Here is a 20,843-nt window from a genome sequence, read left to right on the forward strand (position 1 = left end):
GGCATGGTGTTGCGTGCCTAGAGTCCCAGCTACTCAGGAGGCTGAGGCAGGAGAACTGCTTGAGCCCAGGAGATCGAGACTGTAGTGAGCCGTGATTGCGCCACTATATTCCAGCCTGGGTGACAGAGTGAGATCCTGTTTCTAAAAAAGAACAATAAAAAAAGCCAAGGCAGGGAATAAAGTGAGGGAAGCCAGTCTAGTGTGTGGCAGACAGGATGGCGGTGGGTGGGTGCAGGTGACTGTGTGCTGGGTGACTCTGGCCAGAGAGAGACCCAGGGCTGGCTTCTGCCTACAGGCAGTTTGAGAACACTGGCATGGTCCCCATAGGGGAGCAGGTACCTAGTGTCAGCTCACCCCTAACATTTTTAAGGGTTTGGAGGTCCCAGATCACAGGGAGCCCCTCTCCTTCCTACTTCTAGTCCCTTCCCACACTGGGAGGGGCCTTGCACACATGAGTGTGGATGCCACAGCCTGCACCTCCAAGCTCCATCCACAGCCCCCAATACACAAATGGCCACCCTCTGGGCCACTTCTTGGCTTACGAATGTGTCCACCAAGAAGACCCTGCAGGCCCCAGCATGGGCCCAGAGCAATTTGACAGAGGAATTCAGGGGTCCTAGGGATCTAGAACGTGGTCAAGAAGAGCATAGGTGCTGGTGGGCACTTCCTGAAGGACCTTTTTTTTTTTTTTTTTTGAGATGGAGTCTCGCTCTGTCACCCAGGCTGGAGTGCAGTGGCACAATCTCGGCTCACTGCAAGCTCCGCCTCCCGGGTTCACGCCATTCTCCTGCCTCAGCCTCTCTGAGTAGCTGGGACTACAGGTGCCCACCACCACGCCCGGCTAATTTTTTTGTATTTTTAGTAGAGACGGGGTTTCACCGTGGTCTCGATCTCCTGACCTTGTGATCCGCCCGCCTCAGCCTCCCAAAGTGCTGGGATTACAAGCGTGAGCCACCACGCCCGACTCCTGAAGGCCCTTGGGCTCGACCAGATTAGGCCAGAGCAGGTCCCCTGAAGTGCAGGACTTAGACCAGAGCTCTACCCAGGCTTAAGGGTCATGCCAAAGTCAAGAGACAAGGTCTTGGTCACAGGGCTTGCACAACAATGTTTCACAACTTCAGGTCACAGCCCATTCATGGGTTACTAAATCAGTTTAGTGGGCTCTGAGTAGCATAAGAAAAAAGAGAGAAAGAATAATTTTTAAAAGACATTAGTACATCACTAATAAATGTAAGATTGTATATATATAATATACATAGCATGTCATATATATCATATGCAATATAATTATATATAATGTATAGAATATGACAACTATAATAACATAATTGTTATTAATGCATCACTATAAATGTTATTACTGCATCACTAATCTCAAATATAAGACTGTATATATATAATATATAGCATGTTATATACATTATATAGGTATACATATATACATTATAATATGTATATTATATACATACAGGGGGATACTAAAATTATTTCATTATTGTACCTACCACCTAAAGCAGAACAGATGTCTAACTGATCAGGAGGGGATGTCATCTAGATATGAGTATACATTTACATATACAATGGATTATGTCTTTTTTTTTTTCTTTTTTTTTTTTAGATGGACTCTTGCTCTGTCACCCAAGCTGGAGTGCAGTGGAGTGATCTCAGCTCACTGCAACCTCTGCTTCCCAAGTTCAAGCAATTCTCCTGCCTCAGCTTCCCAAGTAGCTGAGATCACAGGTGCCTGCCACCACGCCTGGCTAATTTTTGTATTTTTAGTAGAGATGGGGTTTCACCATGTTGGCCAGGCTGGTCTCCAACTCCTGACTTCAGGTGATCCACCCGCCTCAGCCTCCCAAAGTGCTGGGATTACAGGTGTGAGCCACCATGCCCGGCCTGATTATATCTATTAAACTGAATCATTTGAAAATGTCAATATTCAAATGTGTTTGACCTATAAAACTAGCAATGTCATATGGCTCAACCTAACAGTATACATGATAGTGTGATATGAAATGCATTTCGTACTGCAGGTCGCTTTTTGAAAACGTTGAGAAGCACTAGGGAGTGGGGGATATAGGTTGTGGCAGGGAAGATAAATTTCTGCTTAGAACAGAAAATGCTGGCAGCTACGTTTGCCCACTGGCTGGATGGTGGCCACACCAGTGTGTACAAGATGTTTCTAGTACGATAGTTCTCAAACTTCAATCATCACATATTCCCAACTTCTGACATATTTTCACCCCATCTGTACTATTATTCTCTCTTTTAAAATATCAACTCCCTTTTTAGCTTAAACATATTTATTTTAAAAGCTACAATCATGTATGGAAAATCAGTACTGCTTGTTATAGATAGAAGATAGCTATAAAGATAAATCCAAGGCCAGGCGCAGTGGCTCACGCCTGTAATCTCAGCACTTTGGGAGGGAGGCCGAGGTGGTTGGATTACTTGGGGTCAGGAGTAAGAGACCAGCCTGGCCAAGATGGTGAAACCCCGTCTCTACTATATAAAAATACAAAAATTAGCTGGGCGTGGTGTCGCGCACCTGTAGTCCCAGCTACCCAGGAGGCAGATGCTGCAGTTAGGTGAGATTGTGTCACTGCACTCCAGCCTGGGTGGCAGAGTGAGACTCCATCTCAAAAACAAACAAATAAAAAAATAAGAGATATTCAAAGGTGATTTACTTTCTGACCATGTGACTCAATGTGATTTTACCTTGTTTGGGGCCTAAAGCCATGTCGTGTGCTACCACGTCAGTTCAGGAGAATACCTGACAGCTTCCTTGTGCTGAATACAGGCGGTGCTAACTCAAGGGGGGATAAGTGGGATTGGTCCTCTGTGTTCTCCCCCCACTCATTCTATCTTCCATGGGGTAGAGATGAAAACGCTAATACTATGTTTCCCAGATGCTCTCAAAGATGTGGTTTTGGGTGTGGATTCAGCTCTATGAATTAGAGGCCCTCACAGAAGACTTGGAAGACCAAAAGAGACCATCTTTCTGTGCCGTTTGCTGTTTGCTGTGAGCTCATCGGATGGTGAAAGTGTTGGCTATTTTTTGGCTGTACCATTCCAGTGTCCAGTCACTAGCCTCATAGGTACTAAAAGGCAGTTATGGTCATAAAAGAATATCTAAATTGGCCAGGCGTGGTGACTCACGCCTGTATTCCCAGTACTTTGGGAGGCCAAGGCAGGCAGATCACCTGAGGTCAGGAGTTCGAGACCGGCCAGGCCTACATGGCAAAACTCCATCTCTACTAAAATACAAAAATTAGCCAGGCGTGGTGTAGTCCCAGCTGCTCAGGAGGCTGAGGCAGGAGAATCACTTGAGCCTGGGAGGCGGAGGTTTCAGTGAGCAGAGATTGCGCCATTGCACTCCAGCCTGGGCAACAGAGAGAGACTCCATTTTGAAAGAATTTAAAGAGAGAGAGAGACAGAAAGTAGAAAGTAAAAGGAAGGAAGGAAGGAAGAAAGGGAGGGAGGGAGGGAGGGAGGGAGGGAAAGGAAAATCTAAATGGCCAATAAGCGCATGAAAAGATGTTCAATATCAACAGTCATCAGTAAAAATAAATGAAAATCACAATGAGATACCACCACACACCCACTAGGATGGCTAAAATTAAAAAGACAGACACTTCCAAGTGGGAAGAGGATGTGGAACAAGTGGAATTTCCATTCGTAGCTGGACCAGAAAGGGATACAATCACTTTAGAAAACTGGCGTTTCTAGGCCGGGCACGGTGGCTCACACCTGTAATCCCAGCACTTTGGGAGGCTGAAGACCACCTGAGGTCAGGAGATCAAGACCAGCCCAGCCAACATGGTGAAGCCCTGTCTCTACTAAAAATACAAAAATTAGCTGGGTGTGGTGGCGGGTGCTTGTAATCCCAGCTACCTGGGAGGCTGAGGCAGGAGCATCACTTGAATCCAGGAGGCAGCGGTTGCAGTGAGCCGAGATCAAACCACTGTACTCCAGCCTGGGCAACAGAATGAGACTTGGTCTCGAAAAAAAAAAAAAAAGAAAGAAAGAAAAGAAAACTGGCAGTTTCTTAAAAAGGTAAATGTGCACTTAACCTATGACCCAGCAATTCAACTCTTAAGTATTTATCCAAGAGAAATCAAACCATTTGTCCACACAAAGACTCACACACAAATGTTTACAGCAATATCTATAATACTAAAAAGACTAGAAACAACCCCAATGTCCAACAGCACAAGTGAGTGGACTACGAACTGGAAGGAAGAAAGACTGAGCTACACAACACATGAATGAATCTCAAAAGCATTGTCCTGAGTGAAAGAAACCACATATGAAAGAGCACAGACTGTGTAATTCCATTTATATGAACTTCTGAAATATGCAAAACTGATTAACAGTGATAAAAATCAGAACAGTATTGGCCTCTACTATGTCAGCAGGAGGTGGGGAGAAACTGCAAAGGGGCATGAAAGAACTTTCTGGAAGGATTGAAATGTTCTGTGCCCTGATGACAGTGGTGCAGATTACATGTCCATATATTGATCAGAATGATCAAATTGTACATTTAAGTTTTGAGGGCTGGGTGCAGTGGCTCATGCCTGTAATCCCAACACTTTGGGAGGCCAAGGCAGGTGGATCACTTGAGGTCTGGAGTTCGAGACCAGCCTGGCCAACATGGTGAAACCCCATCTCTACTGAAAATACAAAAATTAACCAGGCGTGGTGGTGCATGCCTGTAATCCCAGCTCCTCAGGAGGCTGAAGCAGGAGAATCACCTGAACCTGGGAGGAGGAGATTACAGTGAGCCGAGATCGAGCCACTGGACTCCAGCCTGGGTGATGGAGCCAGACCCTGTCTCAAAGGAAAAAAAAAAAGATTTGTACACTTTACTATGTGTAAGTGATATTTGGATGTGTGCCCCCTCCAAATCTCATATTGAAATGTGATCCCCGATGTTGGAGGGGGGCCTGGAGGGAGGTGATTGGGTCATGGGGGTGGATCCCTCATGAAGGGCTTGGTGCCCTCCCCATGGTCATGCGTGAGTTCTTGCCCTTTTGGCTCACGTGACAGCTGGTTGCTTAAAGAGCCTCGCACCTCCCCCCCCGCCTTAGTCCTGCTCTTGCCATGGGACAGGCCTACTATCCCTTCACTTCCTGCTATGAGTAAAAGATTCCTGAGGCCTCTTCACCAAAAGCCAAGCAGATGCTGGTGCTGTGCTTGTACAGCCTGAAGAACCACGAGCCAAAGAATTCTCTTTTCCTTATAAATTACTGTTTCAAGTATTCTTTTATGGCAATGCAAAATGAACTAACACAGTAAGTTATAACTCAATCCAAAACAAGAACATTGAAAACAAAAAGGCAGTTCTGTCCTGGCTGGTGATGATTTTCTGATCCCTGGATCTCAGACAGAGCAGCCAGATGCTGAAGGTGACGTGTACAATGGGGGCTCCTGATTGGGGTGGAGGCAGAAGCTCCTTGGGCAAGAAGTCTGCTCATGTTGTGGAATCATTTGCAGTCTTTGCTTACAGCCCACTCCACTAGCCTTTCCAAAGAGCTTTTCAACCTCTAATTCCTTACACCAAGCCAGACCAATTTTGCTTAAAATCGACAGTCACAAATAATCTCAAACTCTCGTGACTTACAACAAAGGTTTATTTCTCGCTCTCACTACATGTCCCTCACGGTTCAGCTAGGAGCTAGGATGGGACCCAAGATGATGGGGAAGCCTGGGCTGGGCACAGTGGCTCACACCTGCAATCCCAGCACTTTGGGAGGCCGAGGCAGGCAGATCGCTTGAGCTCAGGAGTTCGAGACCAACCTGGCCAATATGGTGAAACCTTGTCTCTACAAAAAATACAAAAATTAGGCCAAGTGCAGTGGCTTACACCTGTAATCCCATCACTTTGGGAGGCCGAGGCAGGTGGATTACCTGAGGTCAGGAGTTTGAGAACAGCCTGGCCAACATGGTAAAACCCCATCTCTACTAAAAATAGAAAGATTAGCCAGGCATGGGGGTGCATGCCTGTAATCCCAGCTACTCAAGAGGCTGAGGCAGGAGAATCACTTGAACCTGAGAGGGAGGTTGCAGTGAGCCGAGATTGAGCCACTGCACTCCAGCCTGGGTGACAGAGTGACAGAGTGGCACTCCGTCTCAAAAAAGAAATAAATAAATAAAAATAAGCTGGGCATGGTGGCTTGCGCCTGTGGTCCCAGCTACTTGAGGGTGAGGTGGGGGGATTGCTTGAGCCCAAGAGATGGAGGTTGCAGCGAGCTGAGATCTCGCTACTGCACTCCAGAGTGAGACCCTGTCTAAAAGAAAAGAAAAGAAATGTTTCTGTTTATCATGGCAGACAGAAGGCAGAACAAGGAACAAGGTGAGACACACACCAGCTCTTATAGCCTCTGTCAGGAAGGGACACACCTCATTTCTGCTCACATTGTCATTAGCAAAAGCAAATCACATGGATACATTTGAGTTCAACAGGGCAGGAAATTACAATCTTCTTATAGGAAGATATATTAATCCGTTTTCATGCTGCTAATAAAGACATACCCAACACTGGGCAACTTACAAAAGAAAGAACTTTATTGGATTTACAGTTCCAAGTGGCTGGGGAGGCCTCAATCATGGCAGAAGGTGAAAGGCACGTCTCACATGGGACAGACAAGAGAAGAGAGCTTGTGCAAGGAAACTCCCCTTTTTAAAAACCCTCAGACCTCATGAGACTCATTCACCATCACAAGACCAGCAAGAGAAAGACCTGCCCTTATGATTCAACCACCTTCCACTGGGCCCCTCAAACAATATGTGACAATTCAAGATGAGATTCGGGTGGGGGCACAGCAAAACCACATCAGAAGGGAACTGGGTATTGATGGGCAGTAATATTGTTTACTACAAAGGACATTTATTATCTCACATAGCAAGAGTTCTAGAGGCAGAAACTGTATTCAGCTTCAGGAGATAGCCAGAAACAACAGTGACTTAAACAGATAATTTATTCCTCTCTCACACAGCAGAACTCTGAAGTATATAGTGCAAGGCTGGGAAAGATGATCCCTAATATCATAAGGGACCAGACTTGCTGCTCTGCCACCCTAAGCATGTGGCCTGAAGCCTCAAGATCACAAAATAGCTGCAGAAGCCTCAGCCATCATGCCACATTCCAGGAGAAAAATCAAGAGGGGGGAAAAAAAGTGTGGGAAAGGAAAGGCACCACTAGGTGATTCAGCTCCTTTTAAAGAGACTTCCCAAGATTCCCTCCCAAAGATTTCTACTTCCTTCTGATTGCTACCTCTAATTGCAAAGGACACAGAAATGTGGTCTTTTAGCTGAGTCCATGACACCCCAAATACCATCAAGGAAAATAATTGCCCCCAGGAATTTGTTGATTAGGATGCTGAGAAGGATGGGGAGCTGCCACCAAGTCAGGAGATGGAGCTTCAAGTCATTTTTACTCCAATGTAAAAGGAAAAGATAACTGTTAATACTGGGGGTTGGCCAGGCACAGTGGCTCATGCCTGTAATCTCAACACTTTGGGAGGCCAAGGCAGGTGGATCAACCTGAGGTCAGGAGTTCAAAACCAGCCTGGCCAACAGGGTGAAATCCCATCTCTACTAAAAATACAAAAATTAGCCAGACATGGTGACACATGCCTGTAATCCCAGCTACTCAGGAGGCTGAGGCAGGAGAATCACTTGAACCTGGGAGGCGGAGGTTGCAGTGAGCCAAGATTGCACCATTGCACTCCAGCCTGGGTGACAAGAATGAGACGTCATCTCAAAAAAAAAAAAAAAAAAAAAGACTGGTCATTGTTGAAACTTCCAGAGGACAGCAGCACTGATTTTCAGACTTGATAGAGACTTCCAGACATCACTTCAACAGCGCCTCCAATGCTCTCAAAGAGCTTTTCATCTGCTGCCCAATCCCTTTCTGGCACAAGACATCTTTTTCTGTGGCATCATGGTCTGAAGTGAAGCCTCCTCCTCCACCACCCTTACATCAGGGGAGATATCTTGCCAGGAGCTAATGGAGTGGATGTTGTAATTCAGCTAGCCTCCTGAGTACAGTTCTGTCAAGGTTCTTGTTTTGAAATTGAGGCCAGATCACATTAACTGGAAGGAATCTGCCTTTTCTCATCTGACACTAGATTGTGCTTTTCTTGGGGGTGTTGAATCCTCCAATGATTGCTTCGGTAAAGTCTGTTGGCTTCTCAAGAAGTTATTGAGTCAAGGACTCCAGCTGCTGATGGTGGGAGGTTAAGCAGGGTTTGAAACATAGCCTGAGGTGGCTTTGTAATGTGTCACCTTGGCCAGGTTAGACTACACTTCCCAGAATCTTTTTCCCTAGATGCCTGTGTTTTCTGGTTAGGGTGAACCACAAGAGACATTCTTGTTGGGGATTTGCTGGGTAGAGGTGAAGCCGCGGACATTTTGTAGCTTATACCAGTTGTTACTTATCAGACAGCTCATCTCATTGGCATAAGGCAGCAACCAGGGCTGCAACTGTTCCACCTTCCCCTGGATCCTCCTTCAGCTTCCCCAGTGGTTGGGCCAGGCATGTGTGCTCAGCTCCATGATGAAGGACCGTGACTCCAGCAAGACACCCACAGCACCAAGGTCATCGACAACAAGAATTAACATGGGGCCGGGCGCAGTGGCTTATGCCTGTAATCCCAGCACTCTGGGAGGCCGAGTGGATCACTTGAGGTCAGGAGTTCGAGACCAGCCTGGTCAACATGGTGAAACCCCATCTTTACTAAAAATACAAAAATTACCCAGGTGTGATGTTGCATGCCTGCAATCCCAGCTACTCGGGAGGCTGAGGCAAGAGAATCTCTTCAACCTGGGAAGCAGAGGTTGCAGTGAGCAGAGATCACACCACTGCACTCCAGCCTGGTTGACTGAGTGAAACTCTGTCTCAAAAAGAAAAAAAAAAAAGAAAGAAAGAAAAGAAAAGAAAAGAAAAAGAAAAAGAAAAAGAATTAACATGGGGTTCAGTCCATCCTTGTGGACTCCAGCTTGTGCTTGTGGGTTCTAACTTGTTCCATGCTCTCCCCAATCTTACCTCAATCTTCCCTTCCTGACTTCCTGCACCTGTGGGTTTCAAGTTCCAGCACCAAGACAACAGCCCTACAAAGAGAGCTTCACTAGCAACTACAATTGTTGAAGGTCAAATTTGTGTAGCAAACTGTGTGTGTGTGTGTCTGTGTGTGTGTACGCCCACATATGTATTAAAGGTTCAGCTTTGCTGATACAGAATTTGGTACTAAGAGTGGTTCCAGAAGACCAGAATCTTAACAATGAGATCTTGTTTTTCTTTTTCTTTTTCTTTTTTTTTTTTGAGATGGAGTCTCACTCTGTCGCCCAGGCTGGAGTGCAGTGGCGTGATCTTGGCTTACTGCAAGTTCAGCCTCCCGGGTTCACGCCACTCTCCTGCCTCAGCCTCCCCAGCAGCTGGGACTACAGGCACCCGCCACCACGCCCAGCTAATTTTTTTGTACTTTTAGTAGAGACGGGGTTTCACCGTGTTAGCCAAGATGGTCTCAGTCTCCTGCCCTCGTGATCCGCCCGCCTCGGCCTCCCAAAGTGCTGGGATTACAGGAGTGAGCCACCACGCCTGGCCGAGATCTGGTTTTTCTAGAATTCGTTCTCTAATTAAATTGAAAGCCATTAATGACCTTGTTTTCAGTGATGAAGGGTACACTGATAGGTCATAGCATGGAGTGGCAAGGCAATCACTCAGACCATCCCCAGTAGCTTCCTATATTAGGTTTCTATAGAAGGAAAGGCTCTGGGTGACTAAGTATTTGCTTCCACAGAACAGTTTAGTGAAAATAAGAAGTGTAATGGGGTTGGCTCATTGCTTCTCACTGTGCTGGAAAACTTGGAGCTGGGGTGGAATGATAGCACTCAGAATTTTACCTTCCCAGCTCTGGTTCTGTATAAGGGACTTGAAAGCTTCTGTGAGTGGTGGCCCTGAAAGAGACTTGTATTTCCCATAGTCATAGGGCTGAGATTTCTGAAAACTAAAGCTAAAGTATAATCCAACAAAAGTTGAACTTCTAACCTCACAGGGTCTTTTTTGTTAAAGTTAGGGCTTTGATTGGGGAGGAATGGGATCCTGAAAATTGGGATGGAGACATATGAGCAGATTCCAGTGAAGCTGAGGACTTTAAGACCCCTAAATTCTGCCAAGTCTCTTTGACTGCAGAGGCAGCCCTTTTACCCTTGTCTGCAGAAGTGAGTCTCCTCTTCCCTGAAGAAATTGTAATGGCCTTCCATAAGGCAAGGCAGCTATGCTCCTCAGGACCTATTCCTATCACTTCTTACTTCTAAGACCTATGACTAGACTCAAGGCTCAAGAGAATGTGAAAGATGAGGTACAAAATGTGACCCATGAGGGGGTGCAATACACACCCAAATAATTGCTAATTTCTGTTTGTCAATTGATATCAACAGAGAACTGGGGAACATGTGCAGAAATGGATCTTAAGGGTGTGGAATCAAGGTGGAAGACAATATAGTTGGATCAAGCCAAATGTACTCACATTGACCCACCAAGCAGAGACGTAATGTTTGAGCTTGAGGGGCTAGGAATGGCTCTGACAATTTGCTTGGTTGGCTGATTGATATATGGACCCATACCTGGGCCTATAATAGGTTGAAAATGCCAGAATTTCCTTGGGTGTACTAAAGAGCATGAATCAGCACATTTCTTTTTTCTGTAAAAAGACATAGAGTAAATGTTTTAGGTTTTACAGGCCAGTCTCAGTTTTTCACTCTTCAGCTCTTCCATTGTAGCAATAAAGCCATCAAGGACAACTTGTAAGTAATTGAGCATGGCTGTGCTCCAATACAAGTTTATTTATAAACACTGAAATTTGAATTTGTATCATTTTCATGTGTCACAAATATTATTTTTCTTTTGATTTTATTTCAACTAAAAAAATGTAAAAACCAATTCTATTTTGTGGGCCACACGAAAACAGCCCAGGAATTAGATTTGGCCCATGGACTGTCATTTGACGATTCCTGCTGTAGTGAAAGGTGGCCAAAGGCTCAGGGAGATTGGAACGCTGGAGTGGCTTTATCATGTAAGATTTGCTCATCTATACACATTGACAGCGCCAAGGGGACACGACTTTCAACCTAGCTATCAGAAATAAATTTGTGAAGGAGAGTCCTGGCATCCTTGAAGAGCTCTGTGGTGGCTCTTCTTTGTAGGTCAGAAACTCTAGTGGAGGTCATCAAGATGGCTGACCAGAAGTGCCCAACACTCAGCTGCGTAGAGTGTCTAAGAGAAAACACTTGAATTCAGCAACGAAGTGACAAAAACCCAGAACATTGTGATGGCAGCATAGACAGGGAAGCAAAGCACCTGAGCAGTATTGGTGCAGAGCCAAGAGGACTCCCCATTGCAGGTAAAAGGTAAGTGGGAGGTGCCCTGCAGTCCTTGCCGCAATCCTAGCTATAGGAGGACCTTGTGGTCCTCAGAGGCCTGAAGCCCAGTCTAGGGAGCTGCCTAGAATCCACATGGCTACACTGCCCCAGAGAAGGAACTCACACTGAGGCCCCACTCCCAAAGACCCAGGCTGCTACCACACAGGGCTATTTTGAGAACAGAGCCCACTGCTAGAGGGCATTCTGCCTTGGGGGCCAATAGCCCCTGCATCTCCACATCCCTGGGGTCCTTCTGTTATTCCACCATGTCCACACAAAAGGTTGCAATGCCACAACACCAATTAGATCCAGAAGTGCAGCTATGACCCCAGCATTTGAACTCATACAGTGGCCCACACCCCAGGGAACAGGCAATCTATCACAGCAGGGTGGCAGCCCCAAAAACATGGGGAACCAATGTGCAAATCCCTCAGGGACCAACGACTTGCCTGCCTGGTGCCCACTAGTGATGGCAATGCTGCCTCACAACTAGCAGAGCCACCATGCCCAGTGCACACTTCCCTAGGGTTCACCCAGCTCCTTCCTCCAACAAAGCCACACCACTGCCTCCTCGAACACCTGAATATTAGGCCACTGAAGTATTCGCAGACACTGCTGACATTAATTACAGCTAAAGAAATCATATGGAGATCATACTACTGTGTTTATCCAGAACCACAGCCAAAGCATCCTACACAACCGACACTATAGGATACATATACAGGAAAAAGTCTTTACTTATGAAAGTTACTCCATAAAATTGGAAGAGGTAACTATTACACCAGATGTGTAGGAACATAAGAAACATGAAAAAGCAAGAAAACATGACACCTCTAAAGGAACACAATAATCCTCCAATAATAGACCCCAAAGAAAAGAACATCTGTGCAATTCCCAAAAAAGAATTCAAATGATCTTAAGGAAATTTGATGGGATACGAGAGAATACAAATAGACAATTCAACAAAATCAGGAAAACAGGGCCGGGCGCGGTGGCTCACGCCTGTAATCCCAGCAATTTGGGAGGCCGAGGCGGGTGGATCACCTGAGGTCAGAAGTTTGAGAGAAGCCTGACCAACACGCGAAACCCTGTCTCTACTAAAAATACAAAAACTAGCCAGGCATGATGGTGCATGCCTGTAGTCCCAGCTACTCGGGAGGTTGAGGCAGAAGAATCGCTTGAACCCTGGAGGCGGAGGTTGCAGTGAGCCAAGGTCGTGCCACCGTACTCCAGGCTGGGCAACAGAGTGAGACAACATCTCAAAAAAAAAAAAAAAGTCAGGAAAACAGTTCATGATCTGAATGAAAAAATTCAGTAAAGAGATGGATATCATAAAAAAAAAAAACCCACACATAAATTTTGGAGCTGAAGACTTAATAAATGAATTTTTTTTTTTTTTTTTGAGACAGAGTCTTGCTCTTGTCACCCAGGCTGCAGTATAATGGCACGATCTTGGCTCACTGCAACCTCTGCTTCCCAGGTTCAAGCAATTCTCCTGCCCCGGCCTCCTGAGTAGCTGGGATTACAGGCCCCTGCCACCACGCCCAGCTAATTTTTGTATTTTTAGTAGAGACGGGGTTTTGCCATGTTGGCCAGGCTGGTCTTGAGCTCCTGACCTCGTGATCTGCCCACCTCGGCCTCCCAAAGTGCTGGAAATACAGGCGTGAGCCACCGAGCCAGGCCAATAAATGAAATTTAAAATATAATTGAGAGCTTCAACAACAGACTAGGTCAAGCAGAAGAAAGAATTTCTACACTTGAAGACAGGTCTTTTGAAATAACTCAATCAGACAAAAAATAAAATAAAATAAATAAAATAAAATAAAACAAAATAAAAAAGAATGAAGGAAGCCTACAAGACCTATGGGACACTGTTAAGCAAACAGATATTCAAATTTCCAAAAGGAAAAGAGATGGGAAAAGACACAGAAAACCTATGTAATAAAGTAATAGCTGAGAACTTCCAAAGTCTCAGGAAAGGTATGGACATCCAGATTCAGGATGCTCAAAAGTCCCTAAATAGATTCAACCCAAAAAGATCCTCTCTGTGGTACATTCTGGTCAAACTGTCAAAAGTTGAAGACCATGAGGAAATTTGAAAAACAGCAGGAGAACAGTATCAAGTCACATATAAGGGAATCTCCATTAGACTAATAGAAGACTTCTCAGCAGAAACCTTATATTACAGGAGCGAATGGGATGATATATTCCAAGTGATGAAAGAAAAAAACCTGGCAGCCAAGAATAATGTAACAGCAAATCTATCCTTTAGAAATGAAGGAGTAATAAAGTCTTTCCCAGACAAGCAAAAACTGAGGGAATTTATCACCACTAGAATAGCCTTACAAGAGGCTGGGCGCGGTGGCTCACGCTTGTAATCCCAGCACTTTGCGAGGCCGAGGCAGGCGGATCACGAGGTCAGGAGATCGAGACCACGGTGAAACCCCGTCTCTACTAAAAATACAAAAAATTAGCCGGGCGTGGTGGCGGGCGCCTGTAGTCCCAGCTACTCAGACAGGCTGAGGCAGGAGAATGGCGTGAACCCGGGAGGCGGAGCTTGCAGTGAGCCAAGATTGCGCCACTGCACTCCAGCCTGGGTGACAGAGCAAGACTCTGTCTCAAAAAAAAAAAAAAAAAAAAAAAAATAGCCTTACAAGAAATCCTCAAGGAGTATTAAATCAGCAAATTATCTGAATAGGCCTTTCTCAAAAGAAGACGTACAAATGACCAACAGGTATATATGAAAAATACTCAACATCATTAATCATCTGGCAAATGCAAATTGATACTACAATAAGATATCATCTCACTCCACTTAGAATGGCTGTTATCAAAGAGAAAAAATAACAAATCTGGCAAGGATGCAGAGGAAAAGGAACTCTTATGCACTGTTGGTGGAAATGCAAATTAGTACAATCATTATGGAAAACAGTATGGAGGCTCCTTAAAAACACCTAAAAATAGAACTATCCTATCTATGATCCAGCAATACACTCTAGGGTATATATTCAGAGGACAGGAAATAAGTATGTCAAAGAGATATCTGTACTTACTTATATGCCAAAGATAAGGTAAGCATGGTTACTATAGCTGATAGTGAAGTCAAAAGAGTAATAAGAATAATCTGACTCAAATAGACCTTTGGCATTCACTAGTTTATCATGGTATGCCTCGAAATGAAATAGATGGGGGAGCCTACTAAACTCTTGCTTGATCTGTCTAGGTGGGTAAGTTCTGAGTCTGACAGACTTGCAGCACCATTCTCAATAGCCAAGATATGGAATCAACCTAAGTGTTTTTCAAGAGATGAATGGATAAAGAAAATGTGGTACAGATACACAATGGAATACTATTCCACCGTAAAAATAATGAAATCTTGTCATCTGTGGCAACATTAGTGAGCCTGGAGGACATTATGTTAAGTGAATTAAGCCAAGCATGGGAAGATAAATACCACATATTATCATTCATATGTGGAAGCTAAGAAAGTTGATATCATAGAAGTAGAGAATGTAATAGTGGTTACTAGAGGCTGGATAGGGGTTGAAGGGGATAGGAAGATGTTGGCAAATGGATACACAATTACAGCTAGACAGGAAAAATAACTTCTAGCATTCCTTAGCACTGTAGGATGACTATAATTAGCAATGATTTATTGCACCATTCCTCAGGACAATCAACCAGTCTGCTGATGGCTGATTAATTACATTGAACTGTCTCTTTTTTTCTTTTCTTTTCTTTTCTTTTTTGACACAGAGTCTCGCTTCTCTCACCTAGGCTTGAGTGCAATGGCGCAATCTCGGTTCATTGCAACCTCAGCCTCCCAGGTTCAAGAGATTCTCCTGCCTCAGCCTCCTGAATAGCTGGGATTATAGGCATCCATCACCACACCTGGCTGATTTTCATATTTTTAGTAAAGACAGGGTTTCATCATGTTGGCCAGGCTGGTCTCAAACTCCTGACCTCAAGTGATCCACCTATCTCAGCCTTCCAAAGTGTTGGGATTACAGGTGTGAGCCACTGCGCCCAGCCACATTGAACTATTCCTATCATGGAAAGGGCATCTCTTTTTTCTTATTTTAATTTTTTATTTTTTGGTAATAGCTTTATTGTAATAGAATTCGCATACCATACAATTCACATGCCATACAGTTCACACATTTAAAGGGTACAAGTCTATCTGATTATTTCACATTGCATGCCTGTATCAAAACATCTCATGTTCTCCATAAATATATACACCTATGATGTACCCACAGCAATTAAAAATTTTTAAAAATCACGTACAAGTCAATGGTTTTGAGTATATCCATAGATATGTACAGCCATCATCACAATCAGTTTTATTTTATTTTATTTTATTTTTTGAGACAGAGTCTTGCTCTGTCACCCAGGCTGGAGTGCAGTGGCATGATCACGGCTCACTGCAAGCTCCACCTCCCAGGTTCACACCATTCTCTTGCCTCAGCCTCCCGTGTAGCTGGGACTACAGGTGCCCACCACCACGCCCAGCTAATTTTTTGTATTTTTAGTAGAGACAGGGTTTCACCGTGTTAGCCAGGATGGTCTCGATCTCCTGACCTCATGATCTGCCTGCCTCGGCCTCCCAAAGTGCTGGGATTACAGGCGTGAGCCACCGCACCCGGGCCAATTTTAAAATATTTTTATCACCCCCACAAAAGAAACCCAATGCTCCATAGCTATTTTCCTGCTGTCCCCAAACGTCTCAGCCCTAAGCAACCACTAGTCTACTCTCTGTCGCTATATATTTTCCTGTTTTGGACATTTCATATAAATTATTCATATAATATGTGGTGTCTTGTGATTGGCTTCTTTCACTGAACGTAATGTCTTCAAGGTTCATCCACATCATAGCATGTGTCAGTACTATGTTCCTTTCTACGGTTGAATAATATTTCATTGTGTGGATTTACCACATATTGTTTATGCATCTGTCAGTTGGTAGATATTTGGTTTTGTTTTCACCTTTTGGCTATTATGAATAATATTAAAATAAACATTTATGTATGTGTTATTATGTGGACATAAGTTTTCATTTCTCTTAGGAATAAAATTGCTGGGTCAAATGGTGACTGCATTTTTTTAATTACTTTATTTTATTTATTTATTGTTATTATTTTATATATTTTTTTATTATACTTTAAGTTCTAGAGTACATGTGCACAACGTGCAGGTTTGTTACATATGTGTACATGTGCCATGTTGGTGTGCTGCACCCATTAACTCGTCATTTACATTAGGTATATCTCCTAATGCTATCCCTCCCCACTCCCCCAACCCCACAACAAGCCCCAGTGTGTGATGTTCCCCTTCCTGCGTCCAAGTGTTCTCATTGTTCAATTCCCACCTATGAGTGAGAACATGCGGTGTTTGGTTTTTTTGTCCTTGCGATAGTTTGCTGAGAATGATGGTTTCCAGCTTCATCCATGTCCCTACGAAGGACATTAACTCATCATTTTTTATGGCTGCATAGTATTCCATGGTGTATATGTACCACATTTTCTTAATCCAATCTATCATTGTTGGACGTTTGGGTTGATTCCAAGTCTTTGCTATTGTGAGTAGTGCTGCAATAAACATACGACTGCATTTTTAACAGTTTGAGGAACTGCTGGACTGTTTTCCATAGTGGCTGCACTGACAAGGTGCAGTGGCTCATGCCTGTAATCCTAGCACTTTGGGAGGCCAAGGCGGGCAGATCATCTAAGGTCAGGAGTTCAAGACCAGCCTGGCCAACATGGTGAAACCCCTTCTCTACTAAAAATACAAAAATTAGCCTGGCATGCTGGCAGGCACCTCTAATCCCAACTACTCAGGAAGCTGAGGCAAGAGAATCCCTTGAATCTGGGAGGCAGAGGTTGCAGTGAGCTGAGATCACACTGCTGCATTCCAGCCTGGGCAAAAGAGGGAGACTCTGTCTCAAAAGAAAAAAAAAAGTTTTGTTGGCCGGGCGCAGTGGCTCATGCTTGTAATCCCAGCACTTTGGGAGGCCGAGGCGGGTGGATCACGAGGTCAGCAGATCGAGACCACGGTGAAACCCCGTCTCTACTAAAAATACAGAAAAATTAGCCAGGCGTGGTGGCGGGCGCCTGTAGTCCCAGCTACTCGGAGAGGCTGAGGCAGGAGAATGGCGTGAACCCGGGAGGCGGAGCTTGCAGTGAGCCTAGATTGCACCACTGCACTCCAGCCTGGGTGACAGAGCGAGACTCCATCTCAAAAAAAAAAAAAAAAAAGTTTTGTTGAACTAACTCATGAAGCCATCTTGTTTAAGACTTTTCTGTGTCCATTAAAATGATCATGTGGTTTTGTAATTTATTCTATTGATATGATGTATTACACTAATTTTCAGATGTTAAGCCACTGTTACATTCCTAGAATAAGTCCCACATGGTCATGGTGTATAACACTTTTTATATGTCTCTGGATTTAGTTTGCTAGTATTGTGTTAAGGATATTTGCATTTATATTTATAAGAGATATTAGTCTGTAGTTTTCTTGTGTCTTTGTCTGGTTTTGGTATTGGGGTAATACTGGTCCCAAATAATCCACTGGAAAGCGTTGCCTCCTTTTTTTAATTTTTGCAAGAGTTTGAGAAGAATTGGTATTAGTTCTTTAAATTTTAGAAAAATTTACCAGTGAAGCTATCTGGCTTTTGGTGTGTGTGTGTGTGTGTGTGTGTGTGTGTGTGTGTGTGTGTGTGTTTCTTTGGTCATTAATTCAATCTCTTTACTTATTAGAGGACTATTCAAATTGTCTGATTTCTCTTGAATCAGTTTCAGTAGTATATATCTTCTAATAATTTATTTCAACTGGGCGTGGTGGCTCATGCCAGTCCCAACACTTTGAAAGGCCAAGGCGGGTGGATCACTTGAGGTCAGGAGTTCGAGACCAGCCTGTCCAACATGGTGAAACCCCATTTCTGCTAAAAATACAAAAATTAGCCGGGCATGGTGGCGGGTACCTGTAATCCCAGCTACTTTGGAGGCTAAGGCAGTATAATCACTTGAACCCAGGAGGCAGAGGTTGCAGTGAGCCAAAATCACACTACTGCACTCCAACCTGGGCGACAGAGCAAGACTCCATCTCAAAAAAAAAAAAAAAAAGAATTTAGGGCCGGCACGGGGGCTCACACCTGTAATCCCAGCACTTTGGGAGGCTGAGGCGGGTGGATCATTAGGTCGGGATTTCAAGACCAGCCTGGCCAACATAGTGAAACACCGTCTCTACTAAAAATACAAAAAAATTAGCCTAGAGTGGTGGCGGCTGCCTGTAGTCCCAGCTTTTTGGGAGGCTGAGGCAGGAGAACCGCTTGAACCCAGGAGGTGGAGGTTGCAGATCGCCACCATGCCTGACTAATTTTTGTATTTTTAGTAGAGACGGGGTTTCGCCATGTTGGCCAGGCTGGTCTTGAACTCCTGACCTCAGGTGATCGGCTCACCTCAACCTCCCAAAGTGCTGTGATTACAGTCATGAGCTACTGTGCCCAGCTGCGTGATTTTGATTTTAATTTTAAAATCAAAATTTTATACAGATTTGTTTTGTTGCCTAGTGTGGGTTCTATCCTATAGAATATTCTGTGTGCAATGGAGAAGAATGTGTATTCTGCTTTTGTTGGGAGAAGTGTTCTATAGTTGTCTGTTATATCTGGTTGATTTATACTGTTCAGATCTTCCATTTTCTTGTTAATTTTATGCCTGGTTTTTCTATCCATTATTGGAAGTGAGATACTGAAGTCTCCAACTGTTATTGTAGATTTGTTCATTTCTCCATTCATTTTTATTAGTTTTTGCTTTATGTATTTTGGTGCTTTATTATTAGATGTATATATGTTTATATTGTTATATATTCTGATGGACTGACCACCTTATCATTACACAATGCTTCTCTTTATCTGTAATAACTTTTTTGTTACAAAGCTTATTTTTTCTGACGTTAGTATTGCCACTCCAGCTTTCTTGTGGTCACTGCATGATACATTGATATATTATCTTTCATCATTTTACTTTATATTTTTGAATCTTATATGTTTTTCCTATAGATAGCTTTTGGTTGTATCTTGGTTTTTAAAACAATCTAGTCTGAAATATTTGACTTTTAATTGAATTGTTTATTTCATCAACATTTAATGTTATTATTTATACAATTGGATTTACATCTGCCATATTAGTTTGTGTTTCCTACAAAATTTATTTATTAGTGCCAGGAAGTTTTTGTTTTATTTATTGATTTTATATTTATTGAGATTTTCTACATAGACAATCATTTCAACTGGGTATGGGAACAGTTTTATTTTTTCCTTCCAATCTATATGCCTCTTACTTCCATTTCTTGACTTATTACACTGGCTAAGACTTTCAATATGATATTGAATAGAAATGGTGAACGTGCTTGACTTGTTCCCAATCTTAAGAAAGAAAGCATTCATTTTTCACTATTTGGTATGATATTAGCTGTAGGCTTTTTGATGGTCTTTATCAGGTTGATGAAGTTCTCTTCTATCCCTAGTTTGCTAGGATTCTTTTTTGCAAAACAAAACAAAACATATATGAGTGTTTTGTCAATACTTTGTCTGCACCTATTGATATAATCATGATTTTTCTTCTTTAGATGGTTAATATGGTAACAGTGATTGATTTTAAAAAATTGGACCATTGTTGCATTCTTAGCATAAATCCCATTTGGTTATAGTTTATTGTATTTATTCATTTATTATTATTGTTATTATTATTTTGAGAGAGAGTTTTGCTCTTGTTGCCCAGGCTGGAGTGCAATGGCAGGATCTTGGCTCACCGCATCCTCTGCCTCCCGCGTTCAAGCTATTCTCTTGCCTCATTCTTCCAAGTAGCTGGGATTACAGGCTGTGTACCACCATGCCTGGCTAATTTTGTATTTTTAGTAGAGATGAGATTTCTCCATGTTGGTCAGTCTGGTCTTGAACTCCCGATCTCAGGTGATCCGCCTGCCTCGGCCTCCCAAATTGCTGGGATTACAGGCGTGAGCCACCGCGCCCAGCTGGTCATAGTTTATTACTCATTTTATATATTGCCGAGTTCAATTTGCTAACATTTTATTGAGTATTTTTGCATCTATATTCATGAGGAGTATTTTAGTTGTGTTTATTATTATTTTTTGTACTGTCTATCTGGTTTGTCATCAGGGTAATGCTGGCTTCATAACGTGAGTTGGAGAGTATTTCTCCTTTTGTATTTTCTGGAAGAAATTATAAAGAATTGGTGCTATTTCTTCTTTAAATTATTTATTTAAAACCATTGAAACCACCTGGGCCAGGAGATTTTTTTACATGGCATTAACTATACATGCAATTTATTTAATAGTTACTATTCATATTATCTATTTCAACAGTGGTGAATGTAGTAGTTGGTAGTTTTTGAGAAATT

This window comes from Symphalangus syndactylus, chromosome 13, assembly GCF_028878055.3.
Source record: "Symphalangus syndactylus isolate Jambi chromosome 13, NHGRI_mSymSyn1-v2.1_pri, whole genome shotgun sequence".
Taxonomy (NCBI): Eukaryota; Metazoa; Chordata; class Mammalia; order Primates; family Hylobatidae; genus Symphalangus; species Symphalangus syndactylus.